Source organism: Diceros bicornis (assembly GCF_020826845.1).
Source record: "Diceros bicornis minor isolate mBicDic1 chromosome 30 unlocalized genomic scaffold, mDicBic1.mat.cur SUPER_30_unloc_1, whole genome shotgun sequence".
Taxonomy (NCBI): Eukaryota; Metazoa; Chordata; class Mammalia; order Perissodactyla; family Rhinocerotidae; genus Diceros; species Diceros bicornis.
Window position 1 is genome coordinate 995471 of NW_026690899.1, and position 18174 is coordinate 1013644.

Below are 18174 nucleotides of genomic sequence, written 5' to 3' on the forward strand. Positions count from 1 at the left end.
TGAGTGCCAGGTCAAGAATGTTGAACTAAACACTGAAGGCCATAGGGAGCCATGGGTGGTACTAGAGCAGTGGTGGCCCTAGTGAGGTATTCATTTCAGAAAGATTCTTGTAGTAGTCCATGTAGAACATCCTTTAGACAGAGCATCCACTGTGCCTGCTGGGGTGTTGGTCTGGGTGAAGGAAGTTAAGATTTGAGTTGGGACAGGGATGGAGTGTATGTGAGGACGAGTGTGCAAGGTGAATGGGTGTTACAGGGAGTGAGGAGGAGCTGAGCAGATATGCTGGTTCTGACTTGGGTGACCACACGGGTGGGTGGTGGTGCCACTGTGAGAGAAGACGACAGATGATAATGAATGCAGGACTCTGGTGTGGTCTCAGGTCAGCTCTCAGTGATGGCCATCGCTCTTCCTCTCGTCTTGCAGCTTTGGGGCACAACCTGAAGACCCTCACAGTCAATGTCACCATCTCCACCTTCTGGTATTCATCAGACAGGAGCAACAGCTCAGCCACGTTCAACTCCACTGAGAGTGTCCTGCAGAGCCTGGTGAGACCCTGGTCCCAGCAGCTCCTGGTGGGTTAAATCCCACCCAGCCCCTCCCCCAACCCCTGTCCCTCCTGCTCATCCTCCTCCTCCTTCCTCCCCAGCTGGATCCTTGTTCAAGAAGAGAAGCCTGGGCTCCTTCTCCTTGAGTGTCAGACTGGTCTCCCTCAGGTAAGGCCCTCCCTTGAGCACTTGCCCCTAATGACCACTTTTGTGACCACCCCTCTCTCAGTTTCCTCACTCACCTCCCATTTCCTCCTTCCTGTTATGGCCCAAACCCCAGAGGATTCAGGACCTCTCTCTTGATTCGCCACGTCCCTCTCTCCCCAGGACTGAGAAGGATGGGGCAGCCACCAGTGTGGACGTTGTCTGCACCCACCACCCTGACCCCGTCGGCCACCATGCCTCTGTGCTGGGAGCTGAGAGTCTCCACCTGTCTGCTATTCCTCTCAGTGTCTCCAGGCTCTGCACCCTGGAGTTTATGCATGCAGAGAGAGCACCAGTTACATTTCCGCAGCATCAGCTGGAACCTCAGCAACCCGGAGCTCACATCCTCGGAGTACACCGCCCTGCAGAGAGACACCCAGGACCAGGTGGGGTCTCCCCTCTCCCGTCTCTCCTTGCCCTGAGAGCACCCTCATTCCTCTGCTTGACTTACATCTGTTACATTATTGTTTCAATTCTTCACTTTCCCTGCTTGTCTGGGTTCTCTCACTTTCCAGAGGTGATGTCCTAGCTGCCTTCCCCATTTCTCACGTAGGTAAACTGAAGCTCAGAAAGGGGAGTATTTTGCCTAAGGTCACACAATGTGTTAGGGGCAGAGCCAGAATTTGAAGTCAGGTCTCCCTTGCCCCAAGATCTGTGATCTTTCACTGGCTCCAGTGGCCCCCTGCGTCCACAGGAGACATCCGTCTCAGCCACTCTCCCTCCCATTTGTTCTAGGTCACCAAGCTCTACAGAGGCAGCCAGCTGTGAGACATATTCCACTCCTGCCTGGTCACCGACTTGATGTAGGTTGAGGAGATTGGAAGCATTGGTTGAGCTGATGGCTGATGGCTCTGAGCTCCCGTGACACATCCTTGATCTGGAAGTCACTTACATGGTGCCCATTCTGCCCCACATCCCTGTCAGCTAATCCTACCATCTCCATCCATAGGTTTTCGGTGGTTGAGAAAAGCATTAACATTTGAGGCCACCAACCTCCAGCATCCTCCTCCTCCTCCTCTTCTGGAGACTTTCAACAAATATCAGCAGTCTAACTGTGCTCTCCAATAGTGAAGCCACTAACCACATGGGGCAATTTAAATTTTTTATACACCGTTGGGATACGATTCACATATTGTGTGTGGGGGTGGTTGTATTTTTTAGGTTTTTGTATATACAATGTCTTCTCCTCTGCAAAACTAATAGTTTTACCTCTTCCGTTCCAATCTGGGTTTCTTTTATTCCTTTTTCTTGCCTAATTGCCTTCATTAGAACCTGTAGTACCTGTTATTAACATATGAGATGAAGGAAGACATCTTTGTCTTGTCCCTGTCTTAGGGGGAAATTTTCAGTCTTTCACATTGAACATGGTGTTAGCCTTGGGTTTTTCATTGATGCTATTTATAAGTTGAGAAAGTTTTTTTCTATTCCTAATTTGTTGAGTGTTTTCTTTTTTAGGCATGAAGGGCATTGTATTTTGTGAAATTCTTTTCTATATATATGGTTGAAAATACGTGGTATTGGTCCTTAGTCTATTAATATGGTGTATTATATAATCAAGTTTTCAGATATTAAGACAACCCTTCAACTAGAGGTGAGAGATTAAGATGTTCTCAAGTCTGTCCTGGGCCTGCCACATCCCTGAGCCTTTGTGGTCTTCTAGATGTCCGCAAATACACTGCAGCTTTCAAAGCCCCCCGTGGACATCTCATTCCTCCAATTTTTCCTCCAAGGTTTTGGCTCGCCTCTTACCTGCCTCAGCTGGAATCACTCCCTCAGGCCACTACAATAGAAAACAATTAGCGCTGATTGTATTTACCAAGTACCTGGGGACCTACATTCCACCCTGGGCAAGCTCTGAGTCAAGTAAGGACAAGCCCTTAACATGGGGCTTTTTCAGGGAGCTGCCAGGCAGGTCAGCTAGTGACAGTTCGATGGGGATGGTTCTTTTTAGAACTCTAAACCCATTATGGCTGCTTGGCTGATGGTTGTCTCAGCTACCATGGTTCTAAGACTGATGGTTTTCAAAGTTATGGAGGATATTGTGAGAGCAGGATGGGAATAGCGAAAGTTATAGTGCCGCAAAATTTGCTACCTTTATCAAGATTCCACCGTGTGTCTTCACTAAACCCTCCTCAAAATCTCACAGGCCTTTGATTAATTTCTAGGCTTCTGAAAAGTTGATTTTGACCATTTTTACCAGTGTTCTCATTGTTTTTATGCATTTTCAAAAGTCCTTACTCCAAAGTTTCAAAAATGTTCTCCCTGTGGTTATTTACTTATATATTACGTACTTGAAATTAAATTACATGAGAAATTCAGTTCCTCACTCACACACACTAGCCACATTTTAAGTGCTCGATACCAACATGGGGCTAATAATGAGTGTATTTGGGAGTGCAGACAAATGTTTACATTACTGCAGAAAGTTCTTTTGGACAGGACCCAGAAGCAGGGTATCTAAAATCAAGGTAGAATTCCAGACACCCTTGTTCATCCTTTGTGCCCTTCCAGGTCTGTCCCCCACAGTAACTACACTGGAGTGGACTCCCTGTGTACCTTGCCACCTTGGCACAGAGACTGGACAGAGTTGCCATCTATGAGGATTCCTGTGGCTGACCCAGAATGGTACCCAGCTGCAGAACTTGACCCTGGACAGGAAGAGTGTCCTTGGGGATGGTCAGGCTCCCTGGTCATTGGGAAAGGAAGTGAGGCATTTCTGGGGACTCTGGATACCTGAGGCTGAGAGAGCATTGAACTTTCTCAGGCTGGCAGGTGGTGGCACAGTCCCCCAGTCTTTCCCCACCATTGAGAGAGAGAAAAAGACACCAGTGTAATATAGGTGGCCCTCACCTTCTCCTAGACATCTCTGTGACCTCAAACTAGTCACCGCCCCTCTCTGGACATTAGTTTCCTTATCTCTGCACTGAAAGCCACTGGGCCAGATGGTCAGTGAGGGCCTCCAGCTGTGTGTGAAGCAGACTTGCAGGTTTGGGGGTGGATCTGTTTCCTGATCCACAGGTTATAGTTTGCCAAGTCCCACTCTAGATGAGCACCAATGCTCTAGAACTTTCTGCAGTGGTGGAATGTTCTATATCTGTGCTGTCCAGTGCATAGCCACATGTGACTGTTGAGTGCTCGAAGGATGATATTGTGACTCGTCTATATTGTTACTGATTTTTAATGTTACTGAGGTACTAGAATTTTTACTTTATTTAACTAAAGTTAATTTTAATTCAAAAAGAGACTTGTTGCTGCTGCATATGAGACAGCACACCTCTAAGTGGTTGTCTGGATAGAGGTACACATAGGGGGACCTGCACCCCTCCACTCATTCCCACTGGATGCTGTGTGTCTTACTCTCCTGGAGTTTATGTTATAGCTGGCAATAACAAGAATAGAGAATTGAAACTTATCAATTATTTGATGTGAACGAACTCATACTTGCAGGCGGAAATCAGAAAAGACTTCCTGCAGGAAATTACATTGTAGGTTAATCCTAGAAAATGAATATTAAGCAAATAGATAAAGGAGAAGGGGATGATGTGTTCCTAGGCACGGAAGAACACTTTTCAGTGTGAATTTACAAATTTAGAGAGATCCCATAGGCTTGCCAACAGTGATGACCTATTCTCCCCATGGCTGTCGTAAGAAAGTCCATTCAAATTAACTCATCTGTGCCCAGATGTATGAATTTGGTTTAATTAATTACACTTTTGTTCTGTGATAATGGCCTTGGATTTTGTAGCAAAGTGTGCCCACTTTTTAGAGATGGAACTAAAATGGGGTGAAACATCATGATGTCTACTTGACTTTAATATTTCATTGAATACGTGGGATGAATCAAGTGTGGCAAGTGTTAATAATTTATACATTGATGAAATATTGTTTTAATTGGATGGAATATACATTGGTAAATCTAGATGATGGATGTTTATGAGACTGTTCCCTTTATTTTTCTGTGTGTCTAAAAAGTTATATTAAAAAGAGTGAAACACACTCACATGCATTCTCCATTTTATTCACTTCCAGAATATACTCCCAACAGAGATGACACCTTGATTGTGAAGCCTGGTAAGCCTGCAGGAAGCCCCAGCCCAGGGTATGAGGCGAGTATCTTGATCCTGTGCCTCATCCAAGAGAACCAGGTTAACAGGTTTTTGGATGATGAGGAAAGTTGACCAAACCTTGTCAAGGATGGTTGAGGCACAGTGGGGTCAGCAGGAGTCCTCGGGCGATGACAGAAGGTGGTTCACCCCACCACTTGTCTCCCCAAACCTCCTTTTCTGGGCCCTCATCCTCATCTTCTTGGTGGGACTCCTGGTGCTTATACAGGCCTGACCTGCTGTCTCCTGGTTAGACATGACGTGCTGCTTGTCTTCTTACTATTGGGTTGCAAGAGCTCTTTATATATTATAAATACACGTCCTTTTCTAGGGATATGTTTTGCAGATGTTTTCTCCCAGTCTGTGCGTGTCTTGCTTTCTCCTTCACAACATGCGTTATTGGGGAAATCCAAGTGACAGTCATCATGAGATTCCACCACACTTGAGAATGTCTATAATTAAAAAGACTGACTATAGCAAGTGTTGTTGAAGATGTCAAGTCACTGAAACTCTCATCGAGTGCTGGTGAAAAATAGCTTGGATGTGTCTTTAATAATTACATACGTCTGCCCAGCCATTCCTCTCCTAGGAATCCATCCAAGGGAAATAAACCCATATGTCTATACACAGACTTGTACACACGTGTTGATAACAACCTATTTATAGTAGACAAAAACGGAAAACAACACAAATGTCCATCTACTGGTGAACGGATATGCAAAGTGTGGTATATCCCCACCTTGGAATACTATTCAACCATAAAATAGACTGAATTATTTTTTCTTTTTTAATTATTTTATTGAAATTATAAAGGGTTTTAACATTGTGTAATTTCAGGTGTTCATTATTATTTGTGACTTTCTGTATAGACTGCATCGTGCTCAGCACCAGTAGTCTAACTTTTATCCATCACCATGCATATGTGGCCATTTAACTCTTTCACTCAACACCCAGCCCCCTTCCCCTCTGGAAACCACTAATCTGTTCTCTTTATTCTTGTGTATGGTTATCTTCTACATATGAGTGAAATCATGCATATTTGCCTTTGTCTGGCTTATTTCATTTAACATCATACCCTCAAGGTCCATCCAGGTTGTTGCAAACAGGACGATCTTGTCTTTTTTTTCTGGCTGAGTAGTGTTCCATTGTATATAATGCATACCACATCTTCTTTATCCATTCATCTGTAGCAGGGCACTTGGGTTACTTCCATGTCTTGGCTATTGTGAATAATGCTGCAGTGAACGCAGGGGTGCATAAATCTCTTTGAATTGTTGATTTCAATTTCTTCGGATAAATACCCAGTAGCTGGAAGGTATGGTATTTCTATTTTTGTTTTTTTGAGAAATCTCCATACTGTTTTCCCTGGTGGCTGCACCAGTTTGCACTCCCACCAGCAGTGTGTGAGGGTGCGCTTTTCTCCTTATCCTCTCCAACATTTGTTATTTTTTGTCTTGGGAATTATGGCCATTCTGACAGGTGTAAGGTGAACTCTCATTGTAGGTTTGACTTGACTATCCCTAATAATTAGCGATGTTATACATCTTTTCATGTGTCTGATGGCCTTCCATATATCTTCTTTGGATAAATGTCTGTTCATATCCTCAGCCCATTTTTAGATTGGATTGTCTGGTTTTTTTTGTTGTTGGGTTGTATGTGTTGTTTATATATTTTGGAGATTAACCCCTTGTCAGATATATGATTTGCAAATATTTTCTCCCAGTTGGTGGGTTGTCTTTTCGTGTTTTTTTTTTTTTTACTTGTGAGGAAGATCAGCCCTGAACTAACATCCGAGCTAATCCTCCTCTTTTTTTCTGAGGAAGACCGGCTCTGAGCCAACGTCTATTGCCAATCCTCCTCTTTGTTTTTTCCCCCAAAGTCCCAGTTGATAGTTGTATGTCATAGTCGCACATCCTTCTAGTTGCTGTATATGGGACGCGGCCTCAGCATGGCCGAACAAGCGGTGTGTCTGTGCGCGTCTGGGATCCAAACCTGGGCCGCCAGTAGCGGTTCGTGTGCACTTAACCACTAAGCCACGGGGCCGGCACTGGCTTTTCGTTTTGTTCATCATTTCCTTTGCCTTGCAGAAGCCTTTTAGTCTCATGTAGTCCCATTTGTATATTTTTTCTTTTCTTTCTCTTGCCTGAGTAGACATGGTATTGGGAAGGGTGCAGCAAAGACCAATGACAAAGACTGTACTGCGTATATTTTCTTCTAGGAGTTTTATGGTTTCAAGTGTTAGATTCAAGTTTTTTATACATTTCGAGTTAATTTTTGTGTATGGTGGAAGATAACGATCTACTTTCATTCTTTTTCATGTGTCTGTCCCGTTTTCCCAACAGCATTTATTGAAGAGACTTTCCTTTCTCCATTGTATGATCTTGGCTCCTTTGTGAGAGATTAACTGACTACAGATGTGTGGATTTCTTTCTGGGCCTTCAGTTCTGTTCCATTCATCTATGAGTCTGCTTTTGTGCCAGTACCATGCCATTTTGATTACTATAGCTATGTAATACATTTTCAAGTTAGGATTGTGATGCCTCCAGCTTTGTTCTTTCTTCTCAGGATTGCTTTGGCTATTGGAGGCCTTTTGTTATTCCATATATATTTTAGGATTCTGTGTGTTCTATTTCTATGAAGAATGTCATTGGGATTCTGATAGGGATCATATTGGATCTGTAGATTACTTTAGGTAATATGGACATTTTAACTGTCTTTATTCTTCCAATCCATGTGCATGGAATATCTTCCCATTACTTCTGATCATCATTGATTTCTTTCTATAATGTCTTATAGTTTTCAGTGTATAGGTCTTTAACCTCTTTGGTTAAATTTATCCCTAGAAACATTTTGCTTTTTGTTGCAGTTGTAAATGAGATTGTATTCTTGAGTTCTCTTTCTGTTAGTTCATTATTAGAGTATAGAAATTCAACTGATTGGGGTAAGTTGATTTTGTACGCTGCAACTTTGCTGTAATTGTTGATTATTTCTAATAGTTTTCTGATGGATTCTTTAGTGATTTCTATATTTACAATCATGTCATCTGCAAACAGCAAGAGATTCCTTTCTTCCTTTCCAATTTGGATTCCTTTTTTTCTTTTTCGAGCCTAATTGCTCTGGCCAAAACCTCCAGTAGTATGTTGAATGGGAGTGGCGAGAGTGAGCACCTTTGTCTTCTTCCTGTTCTCAGAGGAATGGCTTTAAGTTTTTCACCATTAAGTATGATGTTGGCTGTGGGTTTGTGATATATGACCTTTGTTGTGTTGAGGTACTTTCCTTATATACCCATTTTATTGAGAGTTTTTATCATAAATGGATGTTGGATCTTGTCAAATCCTTTCTCTGCATTTGTGGAGAGGATTATGTGATTTTTATTCCTCATTTTATTAATGTGGAATATCACATTGATTTGCGGATGTTGAACCAACCCTACATCCCTGGTATAAATTCCACTTGATCATCTTATATGATCCTTTTAATATATTGCTGTGTTCGATTTGCTGATATTTAGCTGAAGATTTTTGCATCTGTGTTCATCAGTGATATTGGCCTATAATATTCCTTTTTTGTGCTATCCTTGCCTGCTTTTGCTGTCAGGGTGATGTTGGCCTCATAGAATGAATTAAGAAGTGTTCCATCTTCTTCAACTGTTTCGAATAGTTTGAGAAGCATAGGTATTAAATCTTGTTTGAATATTGTGGAGAATTCTCCATAAAAGCCATCTGGTCCAAGACTTTTGTTTTTTGGGAGTTTTTTGATGACAATTTCGATGTCTTTACTTGTTATTGGTCTGTTCATTTATTCTATTTCTTGTTGAGTCAGCTTTGGGAGGTTGTATGAATTCATCTATTTCTTTTAGTTTATCCAATTTGGTGGCATGTAAGTTGTTCAGTGTATTCTCTTACTGTCCTTTGGATTTCAGTGGTATCTGTTGTAATTTCTCCTCTTTCATTTCTAATTTTATGTATTTGAGCCTTCTCTCTTCTTTTCTTAGTAAGTCTTGCTAAGGGTCTGTCAATTTTGTTTCAGTCTTCTCAAAGAACCAGCTCTTTGTTTCATTGATCCTTTCTAATGTTTTTTTTAGTCTCTATTTCATTTATTTCTGCTCTAATTTTTATTATTTCCCTCATTCTGCTGACTTTGGGCTTCATTTGTTCTTCATTTTCTGGTTCTATTAGGTGTAGTTTAAGGTTACTTATTTGGTATTTTTCTTGTTTGTTGAGGTGCGCTTGTATTGCTATGAATTTCCTTCTTAGAACTGCTTTTGCTGCATCCCATAAGAGCTGTTTTGTTGTCTTTTCATTTTCATTTGTCTTCAGGTATTTTTTTGATTTCTCCTTTCATTTGTTCATTGATCCAATGTTTCTTCAGTCGTGTGTTCTTTAGTCTCCACATATTTGTGACTTCCCCATCTTTTTTCTTGTAGTTGGTTTCTAGTGTCATAGCATTGTGGTCAGAAAAGAAGCTTGATATGATTTCAATCTTAAATTTATTCAGGCTTGCCTTGTTTCACAACATATGGTCTATCGTTGAGAATGTTCCATGTGCACTTAAGAAGAATGTGTATTCTGCTGTTTTGGGAGGGTATGCTCTCTCTATATCGATTAAGATCATCTGATCATATGTTTCATTCAATTCCACTATTGTTGCCTTTCTCTGCATGATCTATCCATGGATGTAAGTGGGGTGTTCAGGTCCCCTGTTATTATTGTGTTGCTGTTAATTTCTCCCTTTATGTCTATTAATAGTTGCTTTATATTCTTTTGTGCTTCTGTGTTAGGTGCATACATCTTTATAAGTGTTATGTCCTCTTGGTGGAAAGTCCCCTTTATCATTATATACTGCCCCTCTTTGTCTCTCATAGTCTTTTTTTATCTTGAAGTCTGCTTTGTCTGATATAAGTATGGAAACACCTACTTTCTTTTATTTGCCATTTGCTTGCAGTATTGTCTCCCATCCATTCATTCTGAGCCTGTTTGTTTTTTGTGCTCAGATGTGTTTCCTGGAGGCAGCGTATTGTTGGGTCTTGTTTTCTAATCCACGCCACCACTCTGTGTCTGTTGATTGGAGAATTCAATCGATTTACATTTAGAGTGATTATTGATACATGAGGGCTTAATCCCACCTAATCTATATTTCCATTGTTTCTCTTCCTTTGTGTTTCTGACTACCATTTCATTTTGGGGGTTTTCTGTGGAGGTTTTCTCTTTTTTTATGATCTATGGCTCTGGTCTGATTTTTTGTTTGCTGGTTATTGTGAGGTTTGTATGAAGATCTCATAGATGAGATAGTCCATCTTCTGATAGCCTCTTATCTCCATTAGTCTAAGCAGGTTCCATCTCTTTCCTCTTCTCCCTCTGAGTTATTGTTGTCACAAGTTATTCATTTTTGAGTTGTGCATTTGTGACTAAGTTGAATTGTTTATAGTTACTTTTGATGCTTTCCTTCCCTTCTTCTTTTAAGTTATAATAAGTATTTGCTACCCTGTTGTGAAACAGAGCTGTAGCTTTCTGATTTTCTCTGTCTATTTATCACTCTGGTCAAAGATTTGTAGACATTTTCCTTCTTTGTGTTTTAGGTATGAGGGCATTCTTGATCATTGCTTGTATGGGAGCTCTAGTGGCCATGAAATCCCTCAGCCTTTGTTTATCTGGGAAAACTTCTATTTCTCCATTGTATCATAAGGATCATTTCACTGGATACAGTATTCTTGGCTGAAAGTTTTTGTCTTTCAGTGTTTTTAATATATCATTCCATTCTTTCCTTGCCTGTAAAGTTTCTGCCAAGAAATATGCTGAAAGCATGATAGGGGTTCCTATGTACGTTATTTTTTTCTATCTTGCTTCCCTTAATATTTTTTCTTTGTCATTGGCTTTTGCCAATTTTACTATTATATACCTTGGAGCAGGTCTTATAGCATTGATGTAATTAGGCGTTCTCTTGGCTTCATGTACTTGTAGGTCCAGTTCTTCCCCAGGTTTGGGAAGTTCTCAGCTATTATTTCTTTGAACAAGCTCTCTACTCCTTTCTCTCTCTTTTCTCCCTCTGGAATACGTATAATTCTTATGTTGCTTTTATTATTGAGTCATATATTTCTCCAAGAATTCCTTTATTTTTTAAAAATCTGAGTTCTCTCTCCTCGTCCACTGGAAGCATTTCTATATTTCTATCCTCTAAATCACTAATTCTTTCATCTATAATATCAGCTCTATTTTTTAAGGATTCTAGATTCTTTTTTATCTCATTAATTTTGTTCTTCACATCCAGAATTTCTGCTTGTTTTTTTTTAATAGTTTCAGTCTCTTTAATGAAGTATTCATTTTCCTCATTAATTTTATTCCTGAGTTCATCGAACTGTCTGAACATTCTTGTAACTTGGTGAGTTTCTTTATGACAGTGATTTTGAATTTTCTGTCATTTAGATTGTAAATTTCTGTGACTTCAAGGTTCATTTCTGGAGATTTGTCATTTCCTTCTGCTCTGAATTGTTAGTGTAGTTTCTTATGGTTTTTGATTAACTAATCATTTGCCTGTGTGTTTGTGGTAGTATCAGGTCACAGATTCCACCTGCTGCCACTGTGGGGGAAGCATGAGCTGTGTCTCTGATCCCACCCCATATGCTGGAAGTTGTGTGGGTACTGTGGCTGTTCCCACCCGCTGGGAAAGCATTCACAATGGGCTCAGAGCTGCCGCTACACAGAGACACGTACTCAGTTGTGAGACGGCAGCACTACTATGGGTATTTGTACCATCTCGGAAAGCATTTGCATGTGCACGTATATCTGCTGCTGCCTTTTCTTATGCTCATGCCAGCCTCTGTGCTTGGCGTGTGGGGTTTCTTCATGGGTTCTGAGCATTCCCCAATCATTGGGACTGCAGTGACATGGTGGGCTTTCCAACCACCCAGGAAAGCATTCATGTGCAGGTCCAGGGTTGCAGCCAACCCCTCCCAGAGTTGCACCAAGATGCATTCCTACTTTTGCGGATGCAGCAGTACTATTGGCTCTCACGCCAACCTGGGAAGCACTCGGGCGTGTGTACAGTGCTGCCACGGAAGGGTTGAGGATAGGAATGAATTCATAGTACATGCAATGACAAGCATAAATCTCAAAATAATTATGCTGATTGAAAGAAGCCAGTAAAAAATGAGTACATAGTATATGATCCCATTTATAAAAATTCTTGGAAAATATAGGAAAATCTATAGGGACATATACCGGATCACTGGTTGCCTGGGAATGAGAATGTGTTTGCAAACGGCAGGGAAGGACGAATTAAAATGAGCATGAGGAAATTTGGGATGGATGGGTGTTCCTTTTCCTGATTGTGGTGATGGTTCAATATGTTATAATCAAAATGTATCAAATTGTTCACTTTAAATGTATGCAGTATACTGTATGTCGTTAATACCTCAATTATGCTAGAACATGTAGAGGAAAGAGAGGGAGAGAGAGCCAAAAGAGGGAAAAGGGGAGGAAAAGAGGACTGAGGGTCAAAATTAAGTGGAAAAAAGGAAGAAGGAGACATAGGAGGCCTCGGGTCTCTGTGGCTTTGGCATCTCCTTCCCCTGGAGTCTCTCATACTGTGCAGCTGACTGGACCATTCTGATGCGCTCTCCTCACCTCACAAGTCACTGTCTGTCAGCGGAAGAAGGAGGAAAACTATGAGGTCCACTGATGACGCCTGGGCTATTACCTGCCTCATGACGACCTACGGAAGCTGCGATGACTAGATCTGACTAGGTCTGATGTCCCGTTTTCCCAGCTGGTGTCTAGAGGAACTTGCCTGGAACACAACGAACCTACATTGGACGGACACAGGCTCCGAGCCTTTCTAGACTTGGCCCCTAACTGGCTTACAGGGGACTATGCTGAAAGATTTCACCTTCCTTAAGTCCTGAAAATGACTGAATTTCTGTCCTGTGGTGTCACACCAGTTCATCCCTCAGGGATACCAGAATTGGTGAAACCAGCAAAGATATTGCCATCGTGTAATATCGAATCCTCACTTCAGTGCAAGGTTTCCCTTCTTAGGAAACTTTGAAACATCCCTCCCCTTGACTCTGTGCAGCCATCACACCCCTCTCAGTTCCTCCATATTCCTCCCCCACTGAAGCCCTGGCAGTCTCAGTTTCCCCTTTTCTGCTTCATTCTCTGAAGCTCAGATTCACCAGGACTTCCAGATCAATCTCCCTCGATGGCTCCTCTCCCCACTCATGGGTCCTCCATGATGGGAAACAGGCCAAGTTGGGAGGAGTGGGTGAGACATGACTCTGCAGTCACCTAGGGCCTTGGGAGCTGAAATGACTAGCTGTCTGGGAAACCTGAATCCCAGAGAAAAACCAAGGCTCTGGGAAGAGAGTATCTGCTCTGGATGTAAAAGTGAATAAAACTCGGGGGGAGAAAACTGAGGGAACAGAAAGAGTCTTTTTCATCTTTCTCTGTACAGAGTCCAATTAGCCTCACAGCAGAGACTCCCCAACAAGCAGTCTAGAGCATCCCAGGCATGAGGCAGGCTGCGCTGTTCTGCCGTGGGTCTGTGGGAACAGATTACATTATCTGTACACACTGTGCAGACGACCACAGCTGAAGATATCGAGGGGCTGAGAATTAAATTCACAGTCGTGACACTCTCTCATACTTTTTGTGTGTGAGCTTCACATTCTCAATCTTAAGCAGTGATTCTCTGAGAATGCACACTTGAAGATTATAATGATTAACAATATTATTAATCATTACATACATTATACGTTATACACTGTACATTATAATTATAAATTAATATTTAATTATTATTATACATTAATATATTATTATATATTACATTATTATAATAATATCATTATAATGATTAATAATAGTTATCATTATTGACTAATTTCTGCTAAGCAACATGACTGGCAAGCTCTGCGTGTATTATCTCAGTTACAGTCACTATTTTTAGGGTTTTATTCCCATTTTAAGCTAAAGATATTGAGGCTCAGATATATTAAATAACTTGACAAAGAAGGAAAATAATTACAACAAAGCTTAAATAAACACCTGTTCAAAATATGTGTCAAAGAAAGTAAGACGTTATCTGACCTACAAACAGACTCAAAGTTGACCTCCCACAGGCCCGCAGTGAAAGAAGCGGTAAAAATGTACATCAGGAAGAAGAAAAGTGAACCCAGGAAAAGATAACAGGAGTCACGAGGAAAGGAAAAAACAGTCTGTCTAATTTAGTATTAGTTTTAAAACAAGACATTAAAAATACATTAGAACCAAAATTCCAGATGATTACCACATGGAAGTATAAAGGAGAGAAGACTTAGCTAAAAAATAACTCATTTTTTAGGGAAGATATAAATACTAAGACACTCTATTATTGTTTAACACATTGCTCTCAGAAACTGATAAATCTGTGGGACAAAAGTAAGTTATGAAAAAGAGGATTCGAACAGTGCAACATACTCGATCAGGCAAATAGACAAATCCCAACACACTGGCTTATTGTGAGACTTGTGATGCTGAAAACAGTCGTTCTCCTGACAGCATGATACCGCAATGGCAGATCAATTTTCATGAATGAAGTTTCCAACACATATAAATCTAAAAAAAGGGACAATCCAGTATTTCATTATGTGCGGCTGTGATTCAACATGCAACAAATACCAGAAACATAGAGACCCAGAAGTAGGTGTCTTTTTTGAGAAGACAGATATAACAACTCTTTAGTGAAATATTATGTTGGAATCTATTGGAATATTACACAAAAAGGACAATCCATTTGGACTAGGTATGTTTTCTCTGTGACTGTGAGGGCAAAACTCGAAAGAATCCCCTGACTGTGATAACTCTCTGTTGATCTTAAAATACAAATGCATAACACTTAGGAAAGGAAAATGAGAGAACAAAATGAGAAAGAAAGATCTCCTTTCTCTCCTCACCTGAAACTCAATCTCTCACCTCAGAAGGATCACTGTCTGTATCTTCTCTGTCATGCAAAGGAATCAAAGAAAAGAAAACTATTGGTACATATTAAAGTTTCAAGAGCTCAAAGCAAGAAGACATCAGGACCCCTGCAGAGGCATTAATGTAGTGTGAGCTCCATGTCATCTGCACCGTTTTGTCTTTTCTTCATCGTGTTTGTCGGGATGTCTTTCTTGGCCACTCACTCTCCCTGCCTCGCTAGCAAGTCTGTCTGCATGAGTGCTATCGCCAGTCTCTCTCTTGCTCTCTTCACTTTCTCGTCCTGTTTCCTGATATCCTCCTCAGTCACCAGAATTTGTTTGCAAAGGAGCTGTGGGACGTACAGAGCAGCTCCTGGGATAGTCTGTGCTTAATCTGAAGACCAGGCAGGGGTGGGCATGGTACTGGAATTCAGACCACCTGCGAGCACACCTGGCAGTGATGCACCTGTGCAACTAAGTGCAAGATTCAGCAGGGCTTTGGCAAGGTCCAAAGGACTTAACAGTTCTCTTGCACTCTGCAGACCTGAAAAACTTGCAGTCTCTTCTTTCAGCAGATTTGTTCGGGCTGCTCCAAGGTTTCCTCCCTTTGATGACATCTGACCTCATTGCCAGGATAGGATGAGATTCTAGTAACTGGCCTCTTGAATATGTAACTGGACATCCTCAAAGGGATGGAGATTCTCAAACCAGGCTTTTGGTTGGATTGGTTTCCACAATCATGTCTCTTCCTCTGTGATGATTTGATCATCATACTTCTTTTCCTCTTACCCTATAAAAATAAATTGTGAATGTGGATCAGAGTGATAAAAAAAGCCTGTCTTCCCAGGACAATTATGTCAGATGCCTTGTACTTCTACCCTCCCTCTCTCCCTGTGGGGATTAATCTGACCTGTGTCCTGGGACATCATCAACGAGATTTGAGTCAATAACAGAAAGCTCGAGGTCAAAACTCAGGACTACTGCATGTCATTTCTTCTCCCCCATCTTGTTAGACACTTATGAGTACGACTTTATTCTCATTTTGTCCTTGTCACTCTCAACAACAAAATCCCTGGTGCTTCCTGTCAGGACACACTTTCCCAAGTCCTTTTCTAAATCCCAAATCATACCATTCTTCTGTACTATATGACTATTCATTTGATTAGCCCATTGACCAATTGGTGTTCATAGCTCCATTAGAGCTTTAATCAGTAGTGAAATTATCATCCACTCCACTCCTAGTGACTGTTATTTGACAACTGTGAACATTAAATCTCAGTACAGAGAATATGTTTGAAAAAACTCAACTTACAAACGGAGATTGTGCTGTAAGTGGGAAGTACACACTGGATTTATTAAACCCAGGAAAAAGATGTAAATTCTTTCATTATGAAGTTTTGTGTAGAGTGCACCCACATTGATGATATCTTGGTTATAGTGGGTTAAAATATACTTTTAAAATTAGTTTCACCTGTTGGCTTTCATTTTTTAAAATGTGGCTATTAAGAAAAAAATTAAATTCTATAATATAGAGTGCTTAATGTTACTATTGGACAGTGCCGTTGAAGGCATCAGTGAAAATAAAGTCCAGAGACAGTGGTTAGGGACATTTTTTCCCTAGAATATAAGTCTACACTGACCCACACTGCAAGATGCAGCAAAAACTGTCATACACACACACAGACACACGCACACACTGACAGAATGAAAAAAACCTCTTCCTAGAGTCCCACCTCTTCTCCCATGGCATGAGGTTGCACTCCTACTTAGTCCTAAGTGGACTAATCTCAAGAAAGAAGGCAGAAGTCAAGGTAATTTACCAACTAGGAAGATCTAAAACCAGAGAATACAGCTCAAGATATGTGGTGAATTTCCTGTGCTGGTTTCTGTTATAAATTCAATATGTTAGGGAGACTTTTCCAAGGAGGGTTGTTTTAAAACTCACTTTTTCTTTACTATGTAAAAATAGACAGGTTATGTAAAGAATAATTACTCTAGCCAATCAATGAAAAGGAGATGATAGAACACGAATACCCTTATTATAAGTCACTACTGGATTAGAGAGTCAGGGAACAGCTGACATTGGGTTAATTTGGCCTTAATCAGGCTGATTCTGATTTCATGACCATCATATTCATTGTATTATGCCAGAACCTACGAAACTTCCCAACCCCTCCTACTATTTAACCACCAAGGCCCACCAACCAGACCAGTCCTTTCTGACACATCCCCTGCCTCCATCCCTTCTGACAACACCTGGAGGATTTTCCCCATATCCCACTCTGTCCCTGAGCTCTTCTACCTGCCCCAGGGCCAGGGAATCATTTTCTCCAAGGCTCGGGCTCTGCGTGTGCCCAGCTCTGGGGATGGCACTTCTCCCTCGAGTGAAGACAAGGATCAGAGCATAAACCCTGTGAGCTGCAGCAATTGGACAAAGACTGGGGTTTGCTGACAGAAAAGAACCTTTAGTGTGCACGGTTACCAGGGTCCAAGAAGCCCCAGTGATTCCTCGAGAGAATGTGATGCAGGACAGAGCAGGAATTTCTGCCTGTGCTTCGGCTTGGGAATGCCTGTAGGATGACATAGGTGACATTGGTAATGCATTCGCCAATGTTGTTCATTCATTTATTCATCGTATGTCATGGAGTGCTTTCTGCGTACATCCAGACAACAGGCTCACCCTCTGGGGCTCACAGGCAGTGTCAGAAGATTTTCTAAAATATAGGTACAGCACTGGTAATACACTAGGTGTTCCAAGCATTTTTCAAACATTAACTCCTTTAATACTCTCCATAAACCTACAAAATAGGTATGCTGATCATATTGCCAACTGACAGATGAAGAAACTGAGGCACCAATCAGGTAAAGAACTCAGTCAATACAAATATCTAATAAGAGATTGAGCTGGAATTTGGACGTGAGGAGTTAGCTCCATAGTCTGTGCTCTTAACCATGACATTTACTCTCTAAAGACTTCACATCATGAAAAAATTTGATCGGTTATCCATTTTCTTTGTGCATTGAGTAGCCACACTATTTTATCTGTGTCTGAAAAATAGAATACCTGCGTAGAAACTACTGCACATACACACTCAAATTACATCTACCGGTGTCTCCAGTCCCTGAAAATCAATACAGAGATCATTTCAGAATGTTTCTTGCCCAGGTTGGGAGGACTCTGAGGGAATCTCAGTGTTGTTATAAGAAGCTGAGGACAGGCTGGGAGTGGGTCTCAGGGGTAAGGTGTCCTCAGGAGTCACCATTGAATGACAACATTGATGGGAGGGTCTCAGCAGTGACTGAATTCAGGATCTGGTGGTGTTTTAACCCGGTGCTTATCTTCTGGCTGTGGGTTTATGGTGATGCAGCACAGGGAGAGGGGCTGGTTCCC

General features: G+C 41.4%; 1 long non-coding RNA gene across 1 annotated transcript; it reads left to right on the forward strand.

Annotated features, from left to right (window-relative positions):
- Positions 1-1028: 1028 nt before the first annotated feature.
- On the forward strand, positions 1029-4840 carry LOC131402085 (uncharacterized). Its single transcript, XR_009218256.1, has 3 exons — positions 1029-1135; positions 1485-1552; positions 4779-4840. It is a non-coding gene; the product is annotated as an uncharacterized LOC131402085 (long non-coding RNA).
- Positions 4841-18174: the final 13334 nt, after the last annotated feature.